General features: G+C 42.3%; 4 non-coding genes across 4 annotated transcripts; 1 reads left to right on the top strand and 3 right to left on the bottom strand.

Annotated features, from left to right (window-relative positions):
- Nucleotides 1-364: 364 nt before the first annotated feature.
- LOC140275799 (U5 spliceosomal RNA) lies at nt 365-478 on the top strand. Its single transcript, XR_011908513.1, has one exon. It is a non-coding gene; the product is annotated as a U5 spliceosomal RNA (small nuclear RNA).
- A 3247-nt stretch (nt 479-3725) lies between these two features.
- LOC140276126 (U2 spliceosomal RNA) lies at nt 3726-3909 on the bottom strand. Its single transcript, XR_011908810.1, has one exon. It is a non-coding gene; the product is annotated as a U2 spliceosomal RNA (small nuclear RNA).
- A 308-nt stretch (nt 3910-4217) lies between these two features.
- LOC140275783 (U5 spliceosomal RNA) lies at nt 4218-4331 on the bottom strand. Its single transcript, XR_011908499.1, has one exon. It is a non-coding gene; the product is annotated as a U5 spliceosomal RNA (small nuclear RNA).
- Nucleotides 4332-15416: 11085 nt separating this feature from the next.
- On the bottom strand, nt 15417-15530 carry LOC140276351 (U5 spliceosomal RNA). The gene has a single exon (XR_011908952.1). It is a non-coding gene; the product is annotated as a U5 spliceosomal RNA (small nuclear RNA).
- Nucleotides 15531-15750: the final 220 nt, after the last annotated feature.

Below are 15750 nucleotides of genomic sequence, written 5' to 3'. Positions count from 1 at the left end.
ATTTTATGGATAAAATCCCAAGAGTCTGCTGAGAAAAGAGAGTGAATGCGAAGTAGACTTTAACACGGCTATGGGAGCGAGCCGAGTGTGGGCTAACCGGGAGAATTGCTTGAAAGAAACGCGACACCGAATGAGCGGTCAGAACAAAGCCTCAATACGGGATTCTCGTGGTGTTTTTGTTGCTGCCTTGTCTTTTGCACAGAGTAAAAGACAAGGCAGCCATCGAATAGGGCCCGATTGTTCCTACTTGGTCAGCCGAGGAGCAAGGGGGGGGGAGCAAGCGGCTCAACCAAGCAAAGCTCACCATGGGGAAGGTGGCTATGCCAACAAGCCTTATGCCCTGCTCCCGCAGTGACGGATAATCGTACTCTGGTTTCTCTTCATAACTTACAAGTCTTTCGCCTTTTACTAAAGATTTCTGTGGAGAGCAGCACTAATGAGTTGTTTCTATTTTTGGCAGGCTTTACCTTTGCGGGTGAAGCCCTTTCTGTCTGTGCAAAAGAAATCTTCTTACTGTGCAGAGTGACTTCTCTGAGTAGAGTCGCCTTACTTGTTGCGACTGTGCCGATGTTCGAAGCTGGAGTGCAAAGTTGTTGCTTGAATGGTGCTTGCTGGAGCGTGCGGGAGTGCAAAGTTATACCATTTAAAAGGGCTGAAGAGTGCTCAGTGCAGCGGGTGGGCGACACTCTGGCCACCTTGAAAACCGAGGTTACATCCACTACCAGGGGCAGCCCAAGTTCTGCCGCAAGTGTGGTGAGCATGGGCACCTGGTTGAGGCTTGTACCAAGGTGTTATGTGGGAAGAGCAGAGAAATTGGGCAAACTTTTGGAGAGTGTCCAAATGGCAGGAAATGTAATCTCTGTGGAGAATTAAATCACCTCTTCAGAGATTGCCCTAAATCTTTTGCCAACAAATTAAAGACGGTAAAGCCACAGTCAAGCCAACAAAGAGAAGGACCAAAGGTGGCAGTTGGTGAACAAAGTGAAGAGGTTGACCCAATAAATTCAAACTTCCCGCCAAAAGCTTGGATTGGAAGTGAGGAGCAAAAAGGGGAGGGGCCTGTAGAGGCCTCACCACTCAGTGTTGAAGTCTGTGAGAATTCACAGGCAGAGGGTGGAGCTACGCTAAATGAGGAGGAAGAGCAGACAGGTGAGTCTAGTGAAGATACTCACCTCCCCGAAGGTCAACAGCCGAAGAGGACGGCATCTGAGCCTCTGATTCCCCAGTGGTATCAGAGAAGAGGGGAAGGGTTAGGTCCCTTTCAGACAGTTCTTCAGTGGAAGAACCTAGAGTCTTCCCCTCCGACTCACCAAATGAGGTCTCCTTTTTAACTTCAGCTCTGCAATCAACCCCCAGGGACTCAAAGTTAAATGCAACATTGCGTCAGAGGCCAACACCGAGAGTCCGAAAAGGAAATATAGATCACCCTACTCACTTTTCACCTAAAGAAATGAAGGAAGAGCTAGTTTCCCAAGAAATAACCTGTGTGTAATTTGTTTTGATAACTTAGAAAAACGAAAATGACATACCTACTTTCCTTTATGCTTTTAATGGTTCTCACCTTCTCAACACTAAATGTGAGAAGTGTGAAATCAAAGACAAGAGCCCAGAGTATTTTATCCTTCTTAGACTCCATTAAATCAGATGTGTTTTTAATACAAGAATGTGGACTACCTTTTTTAAAAAACCATAGACAATGGGAGGAAATGTGGCCCCATTTATCGATATGGAGTGGCTCAAATCAAAATAAAAATGATGGTGTGGCCATTCTAATTAAAAATCCGCATGTTCTGGTGAAAGGTAGCACAGTGGTGAGAGACGGACGGGCACTTTTAGCACACTTGAATTTTATGGGGCAAGACTTTAACCTCTTAAATATTTATGGTTTCAATGGAAAAAATGAAAGGTATGACCTTTTAGAAGATATACAGCTTTACATGCTAGGGCAAGTACCTTTAGTTGTAGGAGGGGATTTTAACTGTATCTTGAGCAGGAAAGATAGAAAAAGAGCAGGGGTAGATTTTAAAGTGGATAAGACTTCGATTTTACTTCAGGGCATATGCAGGGATTTTAAGCTTACTGACTGTTTTAAAACCATGCATCCCAGAGAGGAGGGCTTCACCTGGTTTAGTCATGATGGCACCAGAGCCTCTCGCATTGATTATTTCTTTACTAGAGATTGCCCACCCACTGATGTTAGATTAACCCCTGTTTTCTTTTCAGACCACCTTATGCTCTCCTGCACCCTTTCACCCCCTTCTGGTGTGACGGTAGGAAGTGGTCTGTGGAAACTCAACTGTTCCCTGTTGGAGGATGAAATCATAGTCAGTCAGTACAGGGAATGTTATAAAGAGTGGCAGACCCTTCAAGACCTCTACGAAACACATGCACAATGGTGGGAAATGGTGAAGGAAACGACCCAGACTTTTTTTAAACAGCAAGGTAAACGTAAAAAAAGGAAAGAGAATAGATGTATGATGGGACTACATAAACGCTTACAGCGCTACTTTAAACTAAATCAGTGTGGCATAGACTTTAAAGAAGAAATCAAAGATGTCAAAAAGGAAATGTCAGTTTTAGCAGAAATAAAGAGTAAAGGAATTTTTGTAAGAAGCAGGGAGCAGGAAATTGAGGAAGGTGAAAAAGAAAGAAAGTTATAAATAAAAAGGAGTGTAATCAAAATCTAAAAAGAGAAGATGGGTTTTTAACAAAATCCACACAAGAGATGATTGAAACTGTACATACCTTTTATAGTAACATGTACAAAGAGAAACCAGTGCACTTGGAAACATCGGCAGAAATCTTAAAATTCGTTGACAAAACCGTAAAAGAGAATGCACACTTGACACAGAATTTTACTGCTTTAGAGTTAAAAAAATGCCTAACAGGTTTTAAGAGAAGTCGAGCTCCGGGTTTAGACGGGCTTCCTGCAGAATTCTATCTGACCTATTGGGACCTTTTATCATCAGACATTTTAGATGTTTTTAAAGATTTTGAAAAACTCGACCGACTGCCTGACAGTTTTAGAGTGGGAATAGTGACTCTACTTTATAAAAAAAATGATAAGACTGACCTAAAGAATTGGAGGCCAATCACACTTTTAAACTTTGACTGTAAACTTTTTAGCAAGGTTTTAGCGACACGGATGTCCTCTGTTTTAGAGGAGGTAATTCACCCAGACCAAGCTTGTGCCATCTCAGGGAGACAACTCACCGACAGCCTCGTACTGATTCGAGACATCATTGATTACGCTAGAGACAGAAACACCCGGCTTGTCATCTTAAATTTAGACTTTGAAAAAGCATTTGATCGGGTCTCGCATCAATATCTCTTTCAGGTGTTGCAGCCATCGAAAAGGGCCCGATTGTTCCTACTTGGTGAGCTTTGCTTGGTTGAGACGCTTGCCCCCCCCCCCCCCTGCTCCTCGGCTGACCAAGTAGAAACAATCTATTCGATGGCTGCCTTGTCTTTTACTCTGTGCAAAAGACAAGGCAGCCACAAACACCACGGGAACACCGTATTGAGGCTTTGTTCTGACCACTCATTCGGTGTCGCGTTTCTTTCAAGCAATTCTCCCGGTTAGCCCGCACTCGGCTCGCTCCCAGAGCCGTGTTAAAGTCCACTTCGCATTCACTCTCTTTTCTCAGCAGATTAAAAGAAAGTTTCATCTTGGGCTCCCTGAAACTTCCATCCTGCACCGCTGTTTGCTTTTTCACAAGAGCAGAGGAGAGCGCACCGTTCCCAGCGGCACTGCAGTACCGGGTCGAGGCTTGGAGTGAACGGAGCAAGCTTCTTTTTCAACTCCTATTCTTAAAAATCCATTTAATATGTTGTCCTCGTATAGAGGACATATTAAACTGATAAGAACGGATACTACACTTGATCTTAGCCAAAAGGCCGAGAAGCGATAACTGTCCACTGTTTCAGGTCCGAGGGCCCTTGCTGGCACAATGCGCACTTGTAGCAGTGTTCTTTTTATGGCCATAGGTGGCCAGAGTGTCACGTTGCACCTCCGCCCACCCGCTGCACTGAGCACTCTTCAGCCCTTTTAAATGGTATAACTTTGCACTCCCGCATGCTCCAGCAAGCACCATTCAAGCAACAACTTTGCACTCCAGCTTCGAACATCGGCACAGTCGCAACAAGTAAGGCGACTCTACTCAGAGAAGTCACTCTGCAAAGTAGCAAGATTTCTTTTGCACAGACAGAAAGGGCTTCACCCGCAAAGGTAAAGCCTGCCAATAATAGAAACAACTCATTAGTTCTGCTCTCCACGGAAGTCTTTAGTAAAAGGCGAAAGACTTGTATGTTATGAAGAGAAACCAGAGTACGATTATCCGTCACTGCGGGAGCAGGGCATCAGGCTAGTTGGTATAGCCACCTTCCCCATGGTGAGCTTTGCTTGGTTGAGACGCTTGCCCCCCCCCCCTTGCTCCTCGGCTGACCAAGTAGGAACAATCGGGCCCTATTCGATGGCTGCCTTGTCTTTTACTCTATGCAAAAGACAAGGCAGCAACAAAAACACCACGAGAATCCCGTATTGAGGCTTTGTTCTGACCTCTCATTCGGTGTCGCGTTTCTTTCAAGCAATTCTCCCGGTTAGCCGACACTCGGCTCGCTCCCATAGCCGTGTTAAAGTCTACTTCGCATTCACTCTCTTTTCTCTGCAGACTCTTGGGATTTTATCTATAAAATTAATTCCTTCACTCAAACTATGTGAAAACTGCTTTGTCGTTCATATTTACCATGTCTAGAAAGATTTAAACAAAAAAAACAACTTTGTACTTTGCAGTAAAAGAAAGAGCAAATCTAAAGTTTCAGGAATCCGAGAATAAGCTTACTTTCATGAGTGCTTCACGATTTCGGATTTTGCTATAAAATGAATTCCTTCACTCAAACTAAATTAAAACTGCTAAACCGCTAATCTGTTACATGTAAGGCAGATGTCAAATTCACCGAAATAGGATCTAAGGGTATTCGGCCAATCGAGCTGTAGCAGCTTCGGTAAAAGAGTATAAGTTGAAGAGTTTGTGAATAAAGGTGTGCGCACACATAGTGAGCTGTACGAAAATAGGCAGGGAGCAATGCCGGCTGGGGTATATGTTCTTGTATGTTGTCTGACTGTTTGATTTGAATGTGATGTGTAAGTGTCCTGTTGAATGTTTGGGCTTTGACACTTCACTGTGGTTGTTAACTGTGTGGTGTGTCCTGAAATGTTATATGTTTGGGCTGTGTGACATGCTTAATGCTTGTCAGTAGCTACCCACTTATTCATATATAGCAACTGACAACATAAGAAGTCTGGACATACTTTGATAGTAGTTGTAGAAGTATCCTTATTGATAATAGATAAACTAATTCATAGTGATAGAACAGTAGATGAACAGGTGCCTGCACGTCTCACGAAAATAAAATAGGTGTATGATTGCTGACGGCAGAGCAATACTGCCAAACTTATGAGTTCTTGTGGCAAACTTGATTCAGTGTCTTGACATGTATACGCTGTTTCGCTGACTTGATTGTCACAAGAAACAAAGTGTGTTTGATAAGATCCGACCATTTTATTACGGGAGGATCAGTATGTATGGATTCTGATGTGACTGATAAACCCATTCGTATCTTAAGCATAATCTAATACGTGAGACAACGCCCTGGCACACAATCAAAAAAAAAAAGAGAGAGCGGTTTTGTGTCCCCACAGTCCATAATGTAGAAAAGAGAGAAAAAAGCCTTTCTGATTTGGTGTGTGTGCTCATAGTGCAGAGTGTAGAGAAAAGAGAGAAAAGAAAGCCGTTTTGGTGTCACGGGTGTTGTGACTTACACACACACATTTCTGAATTGAGAAAAGAAATTATTTTAGAGGAAACAGTAGAGTTTAGATCCCACATTTGTTGATAGGCATTCATTTATTTCTTCACTTCTGATGAAGTTTCAACAATAAACAACAAACTTTGTATTATGAGAAAGAACCAGACTCATTCTTCAGGAATCCGAAAATAAGCACGAATTCGGATTCTCCTATAAAACGAATTAATTAACTCAAACCAAGTTAAGACTGCTTTGTCCTTCATATTTATTCATGTCTAATCAAGTTTCAACGATAAACAACGTTGTACTTTGTAGAATGAGAAAGAACTTCTTCAGCAATAAGCATCTCTCGACATATGACGAAATACAGATTTTGCTATAAAATTAATTTCTTCTATCAGCGTGACTTAAAACTGTTTGTCCTCCTTATTTATCCACTTCAAATCAAGTTTCAACAATTAAAAAAAAATTGTAGTTTGAGAAAGAACAACTTAATCTTCAGCAATCAGTATAAAAAGAGGGTAACAAAAGGTGCAAATGCCAACCATACATCACTAAAAGGTGGAGCGGAAGTATTCAGCTGCAAGTAGGTGTGAATGTTCGACCATAATTTGTAAAAAGTGGGTAAGAAAAGGTTCGAATGCCCGACTAAATATTAACAAAAGCGGGAGGAGAGGTCTTCGGATGAGAATTTCCTACCATACAAGTATGGTGGAGAGGAAGCTGTGATTGGCCGACAATAGTAAAAAGCAGGTGAGAAAAGGTGCGAATGTCAAAACATACATGATCAAAACAGGGAGCGGAGGTGTTTGACTGCAAGAAGGTGTGAATATCCACCCATAATTACTGAAAAATGGGTAAGAAAAGGTGCGAATGCCCAACCATACATCATCAAAAGCAGGAGTGGATGTGTTTGGCTACAAGAAGGTTTGAATGTCCGACCATAGTTTGTAAAAAGCGGGTAAGAACAGGTTTGTATAACCGACTGTACACAATCAAAAGAGGGAGCGGAGTTGTTCAGCTACAAGAAGGTGTGAAAGTCCGACCATGGTTTGTAAAAAGCGGGTAAGAAAAGGTTTCGTATGCCCGAATATACACCATCAAATGCGGGAGCGGAGGTGTTCGGCTGTGAGTAGGTGTGAATCTCCAACCATAATTGTTGAAAAATGTGTTAGAAAAGGTAAAAATGCCGGTCCATACATCATCAAAAGCGGGAGAGGTGGTTTTTCGGCTGCAAGTAGGTGTGAATGTCCAGCCATAATTACTCACAAACGGGGGAAGAAAAGATAGTATTTCCAGACCACACATGATCAAAACAGGGAATGGAGGTGGTTCAGCTGCAAGGTGTGAATGTCTGACTAAAGTTTGTAAAAACCGTGTAAGACAAGGGGCGAATGCCCGACAATGTAAGATCAAAAGAGGGAGCGGAGGTTTTCGGCTGCAAGGTCTGAATGTCCAACGACAATTTGTAAAAATCGGGGAAGAAAAGGCTCGAAAGCTCGACTATACACCATCAAAAGCGGGAGCAGAGGTGTTCAGGTGCAAGAAGGTCTGAATGTCCGACCAAAAATTACTGAAAAATGGGTAAGAAAAGGTGCGAATGCCAAATCATACATCATCAAAAGCAGGAGCGGGTGTGTTCGGCTACAAGAAGGTTTGAATGTCCAACCATAGTAAGTAATAGACGGGTAAGAAAAGGCTCGAATGCCCGACTATATACCATCAAAAGCGGAAGCGGAGGTGTTCGGCTGCAAGACGGTGTGAACGTCCGACCAAAGTTTGTAAAAAGCAGTTAAGAAAATGTTCGAATATCCAACCAAACATAATCAAAAGCGGGAGCAGAGCTGTTCGACTGCAAGTAGGTGTGAATATCAGATCATAATTTGCAAAAAGCTGTTGAGAAAGGGTGAGAATGCCCGACTATACACTATCAAATGTGGAGGTGTTCGTCTGTGAGTAGGTGTGAATGTCCGACCATAATTGCTGAAAAATGTGTTAGAAAAGGTAAGAATGCCGGACCATATATCATCAAAAGCGGGAGAGGTTGTGTTTGGCTGCAAGTAGGTGTGAATGTCCAGCCATAATTACTCACAAACGGGTAAGAAAAGGTGCGAAAGCCCAACCGCACATGATCATAAGTGGATGAGAAGGTGTTCGACTGCAAGTAGGTGTGAATGTAAGATCATAATTTGTAAAAAGCGGGTAAGAAAAGGTAAGAATGCCCAACCATAAATTATCAAAAGCGGCAGCAGAGTTTCGGCTGGTATTTATCAATGTCTAGATAGATTTCAACAAAAAACAACGTTGTACTTTGCAGTAAAAGAAAGTGCAAATCAAAAGTTTTAGGAATCCGAGAATAAGCTTATTTTCATGAGTTCTGCACTATTTCGGATTTTATGTATAAAATTAATTCCTTCACGCAAATTAAGTTAACACTGCTTTGTCCTTCATATGTACCCATTTCTACATATATTTCAAGCATAAACTTCCTCATACTACCCTGAATGAGAAAGAGCCACACTTGTGATTAAGCCATACGCCCCTTTTGAGGAGTTCTGCATGATTTGGGATTTTATCTATAAAATCAATTCCTTCACTCAAACTGTTAAAACGGCTTTTACCTTCATATTTATCAATGTCTCGATAGATTTAAACAAAAAAAACAACGTTGTACTTTGCAGTAAAAGAAAGAGCCAATCAAAAGTTTTAGGAATCCGAGAATAAGCTTATTTTCATGAGTTCTGCACGATTTCGGATTTTATGTATAAAATGAATTCATTCACTCAAACCAAGTTAAAACTGCTTTTTCATTCATATTTATCAATGTCTAGATCAACTTCAACAAAGAACAACATTGTATTTTGCAGTAGAAGAAAGAGCAAAACTGAAGGATCAGGAATCCGAGAATAAGCTTATTTTCTTATGGGCAAGTGGGAACTGCTTTGTCCTTCATATTTATCAATGTGTAGATGGATTTCAACTTCTTCTACTGCAAAGTCCAATGTTTTTCTTTGTTGAAGTCGATCTAGACATTGATGAATATGGAAGGACAAAGCAGTTTTAACTTGGTTTGAGCAAAGCAATTAATTTTATAGCAAAATCCGAAATCGTGCAGAACTCGTGAAAGCAGGCTTATACTCGGATTCCTGAAACTTTAGATTTGCTCTTTCTTTTACTGCAAAGTACAACGTTGTTTTTTTGTTTAAATCTTTCTAGACATGGTAAATATGAAGGACAAATCAGTTTTAACATAGTTTGAGTGAAGTAATGCATTTTATAAGCAAAATCCCAAATCATGCAGAACTCACGAAAAGCTTTTTCTCGCTTTTCACTGCTTTTTACAAACTTTGGTCGGACGTTCACACCTTCTTGCATCCGAACACCTCCGCTTCCGCTTTTGATGATGTATATTCGGGCATTCGAACCTTTTATTACCCGCTTTTTACAAACCATTGTCGGACTTTCACACCTTCTTGCAGCCACACACCACCTCTCCCGCTTTTGATGATGTATGGTCCAGTATTCTTACCTTTTCTAACACATTTTTCAGCAATTATGGTCGGACATTCACACCTACTCACAGCTGGACACCTCCGCTCCCGCTTTTGATCATACAATGTCGGGACATCGCTCCTTGTCTTACCAGCTTTTTACAAACTTTAGTCGAACATTCACACCTTCTTGCAGCTGAACACCTCCGCTCCCGCTTTTGATGATGTATAGTCGGGCTTTCGAGCCTTTTCTTACCCGGTTTTTACAAATTATGGTTGGACATTCAGACCTTGCAGCCGAACACTTCCGCTCTCTCTTTTGATCATACATTGTCGGGCATTGGCACCTTTTCTTACCCGCTTTTTACAAACTATAGTCAGACATTCACACCTTGCAGCTGAACCTCCGCTCCCTGTTTTGATCATGTATGGTCTGGCAATACTACCTTTTCTTCCCCCGTTTGTGAGTAATTATGGCTGGACATTCACACCTACTTGCAGTCGAACAGCTCTGCTCCCGCTTTTGATTATGTTTGGTTGGGCATTCGAACATTTTCTTAACTGCTTTTTACAAACCATGGTCGGACTTTCACACCTTCTTGTAGCCGAACAACTCCGCTCCCGCTATTGATTGTGTACAGTCGGGTATTTTAACCTTTTCTTACCCGCTTTTTACCAACTATGGTCGGACATTCACACCGTCTTACAGCGGAACACCTCCGCTCCCGCTTTTTATGGTGTATAGTTGGGCATTCGAACCTTTTCTTACCCGCTATTTACAAACTATGGTAGGACATTCAAACTTTCGTATATCCGAAAACCTCTGCTCTCTCTTTTGATCATACATTGTCGGACATTCGCACCTTTTCTTACCCGCTTTTTACAAACCATGGTCGGACTTTTACATCTTCTTGTAGCCGAACACATCCGCTCCCGCTATTGATTGTGTACAGTCGGGTATTTTAACCTTTTCTTACCCGCTTTTTACCAAGTATGGTCGGACATTCACACCTTCGTACAGCGGAACACCTCCGCTCCCTCTTTTGATGGTGTATGTTCGGGCATTCAAACCTTTTCTTACCCGCTTTTTCCAAACTATGGTCGGCTATTCACAGCTTCCTCTCCACCATACTTGTATGGTGGGATATTCACACCCACTTGCATCCGAAGACCTCCGCCCCAAATTTTGTTGATATTTAGTCGGACATTCGCACCTTACCCGCTTTTGGCAAACTATGGCCTTCTTGCAGCCAAACAACTCTGATCTTGCTTTTGATGATGTAAGGTTGGGCATTCAGACCTTGCTTCACCTGCTTTTCACCAAATATAGTCGGACATTCACACCTTCTTGCAGCCGAACACTTCCGCTCCACCTTTTAGTGTTCTATCACACCTTTTTTTTCACCGCATTTTATACATTATGGTTGGAAATTTTCAACCACTCTCATCCGAAGACCTCTCCTCCCGCTTTTGTTAATATATTTGAACTTTAGTTTGACATTCAAACCTTCTTGCAGCTGAACCACCTCCGCTCCCTGTTTTGATCATATATGGTCTGGCTACTACCTTTTCTTACCCGTTTGTGAGTAATTATGGCTGGACATTCACACCTACTTGCAGTCGAACACAACCTCTCTCGCTTTTGATGATGTATGGACCGGCATTTTTACCTTTTCTAACACATTTTTCAGCAATTATGGTCGGAGATTCACACCTACTCACAGCCGAACAACTCCGCTCCCGCATTTGATGATGTATAGTCGGGCATTCTCACCCTTTCTCATCAGCTTTTTGCAAATTATGATCTGACATTCACACCTACTTGCAGTCGAACAGCTCTGCTCCCGCTTTTGATTATGTTTGGTTGGATATTCGAACCTTTTCTTAACTTCTTTTTACATATTTTGGTTGGACGTTCACACCTTCTTGTACCCGAACACTTCCACTCCTGCTTTTGATGATGTATGGTTGGGCATTCACACCTTTTTTTTGCCCATTTTTCAGGAATTATGGGTGGACATTCACACCTTGCAGCTGAACACCTCCTATCCCACTTATGATCATGTGCGGTTTGATTTTCGAAAAGTTTCTTTCATGTTTTCTAGCAATTATTGATGGACATGTAGACCTTCTTGCAGCTGAACACCTCCGCTCCCGCTTTTGATCATACATTGTCAGGCATTCGCACCTTGTCTTACCCACTTTTTACAAACTTTAGTCGAACAGTCACACCTTTTTGCAGCCGAACACCACCTCTCCCGCTTTTGATGATGTATGGTCCAGCATTCTTACCTTTTCTAACACATTCTTCAGCAATTATGGTCGGACATTCACACCTACTCAGAGCCGAACACCTCCGCTCCCGCATTTGATGGTGTATAGTCGGGCATTCTCACCCTTTCTCATCAGCTTTTTACAAATTATGATCTGACATTCACACCTGCTTTTGATAATGTATTGTTAGGCATTCGCACCTTTTTTTTTACCCATTTTTCATGAATTATGGGTGGACATTCACACCTTCTTGCAGCCGAACACCTCCTCTCCCGCTTATGATCATGTGCGGTTTGATATTCGAAAATTTACTTTCTTGTTTTAAAGCAATTATTGATGGACATTCAAACCATCTTTTTGATGGTGTATAGTCGGGCTCTCGAGACTTTTCTTCCCGGTTTTTACAAACCATGGTCGGACTTTCACACCTTCTTGTAGCCGAATAACTCCGCTCCCGCTATTGATTGTGTACAGTCGGGTATTTTAACCTTTTCTTACCCGCTTTTTACCAACTATGGTTGGACATTCACACCGTCTTACAGCGGAACACCTCTGCTCCCGCTTTTGATGGTGTATAGTTGGGCATTCGAACCTTTTCTTACCCGCTTTTTACAAACTATGGTGGGACATTCAAACCTTCTTGTATCCGAAAACCTCCGCTCTCTCTTTTGATCATACATTGTCGGACATTCGCACCTTTTCTTACCCGCTTTTTACAAACCATGGTCGGACTTTCACATCTTCTTGTAGCCGAACACATCCGCTCCTGCTATTGATTGTGTACAGTCGGGTATTTTAACCTTTTCTTACCCGCTTTTTACCAAGTATGGTCGGACATTCACACCTTCGTACAGCGGAACACCTCCGCTCCCTCTTTTGATGGTGTATGTTCGGGCATTCAAACCTTTTCTTACACGCTTTTGGCAAACTATGGCCTTCTTGCAGCCAAACACCTCTGATCTCGCTTTTGATGATGTAAGGTTGGGCATTCAGACCTTGCTTCACCTGCTTTTCACCAAATATAGTCGGACATTCACACCTTCTTGCAGCCGAACACTTCCGCTCCACCTTTTAGTATTCTATCACACCTTTTTTTCACCGCATTTTATACATTATGGTCGGAAATTTTCAACCACTCTCATCGGAAGACCTCTCCTCCCGCTTTTGTTAATATATTTGAACTTTAGTCGGACATTCAAACCTTCTTGCAGCTGAACCACCTCCGCTCCCTGTTTTGATCATATATGGTCTGGCAATACTACCTTTTCTTACCCGTTTGTGAGTAATTATGGCTGGACATTCACACCTACTTGCAGCCGAACACAACCTCTCTCGATTTTGATGATGTATGGACCGGCATTCTTACCTTTTCTAACACATTTTTCAGCAATTATGGTCGGAGATTCACACCTACTCACAGCCGAACAACTCCGCTCCCGCATTTGATGGTGTATAGTCGGGCATTCTCACCCTTTTTCATCAGCTTTTTGCAAATTATGATCTGACATTCACACCTACTTGCAGTCGAACAGCTCTGCTCCCGCTTTTGATTATGTTTGGTTGGATATTCGAACCTTTTCTTAACTTCTTTTTACATATTTTGGTTGGACGTTCACACCTTCTTGTAGCCGAACACTTCCACTCCTGATTTTGATGATGTATCGTTGGGCATTCACACCTTTTTTTTGCCCATTTTTCAGGAATTATGGGTGGACATTCACACCTTGCAGCTGAACACCTCCTATCCCACTAATGATCATGTGCGGTTTGATTTTCGAAAAGTTTCTTTCATGTTTTCTAGCAATTATTGATGGACATGTAGACCTTCTTGCAGCTGAACACCTCCGCTCCCGCTTTTGATCATACATTGTCAGGCATTCGCACCTTGTCTTACCCACTTTTTACAAACTTTAGTCGAACAGTCACACCTTTTTTCAGCCGAACACCACCTCTCCCGCTTTTGATGATGTATGGTCCAGCATTCTTACCTTTTCTAACACATTCTTCAGCAATTATGGTCGGACATTCACACCTACTCAGAGCCGAACACCTCCGCTCCCGCATTTGATGGTGTATAGTCGGGCATTCTCACCCTTTCTCATCAGCTTTTTACAAATTATGATCTGACATTCACACCTGCTTTTGATAATGTATTGTTAGGCATTCGCACCTTTTTTTACCCATTTTTCATGAATTATGGGTGGACATTCACACCTTCTTGCATCCGAAGACCTCCGCCCCAAATTTTGTTGATATTTAGTCGGACATTCGCACCTTACCCGCTTTTGGAAAACTATGGCCTTCTTGCAGCCAAACACCTCTGATCTCGCTTTTGATGATGTAAGGTTGGGCATTCAGACCTTGCTTCACCTGCTTTTCACCAAATATAGTCGGACATTCACACCTTCTTGCAGCCGAACACTTCCGCTTTTAGTGTTCTATGAGGCATTCACATATTTTTTTTCACCGTATTTTATAGATTATGGTTGGAAATTCTCACCCACTCTCATCCGAAGACCTCTCCTCCCGCTTTTGTTAATATATAGTTGGGCATTCGAACCTTTTCTTACCCGCTTTTTACAAATTATAGTCGAACATTCACACCTACTTGCAGCTGAATACTTCCGCTCCACCTTTTAGGTATGTATGGTTGGCATTTGCACCTCTTTTTATACTGATTGCTGAAGATTAAGTTGTACTTTCTCAAACTACAACATTTTTGTATTTGTTGAAACTTGATTTGAAGTGGATAAATAAGGAGGACAAACAGTTTTAAGTCAGGCTGATAGAAGGTATTAATTTTATAGCAAAATCTGTACTTCGTCATATGTCGAGAGATGCTTATTGCTGAAGAAGTTCTTTCTCATTCTACAAAGTACAACGTTGTTTATCGTTGAAACTTGATTAGACATGAATAAATATGAAGGACAAAGCAGTCTTAACTTGGTTTGAGTTAAGGAATTCGTTTTATAGGAGAATCCGAATTCGTGCATAACTCATAAAATAGAGCTTATTTTCGGATTCCTGAAGAATGATTCGGGTTCTTTCTCATAATACAAAGTTTGTTGTTTATTGTTGAAACTTCATCAGAAGTGAAGAAATAAATGAATGCCTATCAACAAATTGACCTTCTGTTGACCTTCGGGGAGGTGAGTATCTTCACTAGACTCACCTGTCTGCTCTTCCTCCTCATTTAGCGTAGCTCCACCCTCTGCCTGTGAATTCTCACAGACTTCAACACTGAGTGGTGAGGCCTCTACAGGCCCCTCCCCTTTTTGCTCCTCACTTCCAATCCAAGCTTTTGGCGGGAAGTTTGAATTTATTGGGTCAACCTCTTCACTTTGTTCACCAACTGCCACCTTTGGTCCTTCTCTTTGTTGGCTTGACTGTGGCTTTACCGTCTTTAATTTGTTGGCAAAAGATTTAGGGCAATCTCTGAAGAGGTGATTTAATTCTCCACAGAGATTACATTTCCTGCCATTTGGACACTCTCCAAAAGTTTGCCCAATTTCTCTGCTCTTCCCACATAACACCTTGGTACAAGCCTCAACCAGGTGCCCATGCTCACCACACTTGCGGCAGAACTTGGGCTGCCCCTGGTAGTGGATGTAACCTCGGTTTTCAAGGTGGCCAGAGTGTCGCCCACCCGCTGCACTGAGCACTCTTCAGCCCTTTTAAATGGTATAACTTTGCACTCCCGCACGCTCCAGCAAGCACCATTCAAGCAACAACTTTGCACTCCAGCTTCGAACATCGGCACAGTCGCAACAAGTAAGGCGACTCTACTCAGAGAAGTCACTCTGCACAGTAAGAAGATTTCTTTTGCACAGACAGAAAGGGCTTCACCCGCAAAGGTAAAGCCTGCCAAAAATAGAAACAACTCATTAGTGCTGCTCTCCACAGAAATCTTTAGTAAAAGGCGAAAGACTTGTACGTTATGAAGAGAAACCAGAGTACGATTATCCGTCACTGCGGGAGCAGGGCATAAGGCTTGTTGGCATAGCCACCTTCCCCATGGTGAGCTTTGCTTGGTTGAGCCGCTTGCTCCCCCCCCCTTGCTCCTCGGCTGACCAAGTAGGAACAATCGGGCCCTATTCGATGGCTGCCTTGTCTTTTACTCTGTGCAAAAGACAAGGCAGCAACAAAAACACCACGAGAATCCCGTATTGAGGCTTTG

This window comes from Leuresthes tenuis, unplaced genomic scaffold (genome assembly GCF_036924035.1).
Source record: "Leuresthes tenuis unplaced genomic scaffold, fLeuTen1.0.hap1 SCAF_18, whole genome shotgun sequence".
NCBI classification, from domain to species: Eukaryota; Metazoa; Chordata; class Actinopteri; order Atheriniformes; family Atherinopsidae; genus Leuresthes; species Leuresthes tenuis.
The sequence above is the reverse complement of the archived record's forward strand: the minus strand, read 5'-3'. Positions and strand labels throughout refer to the sequence as shown.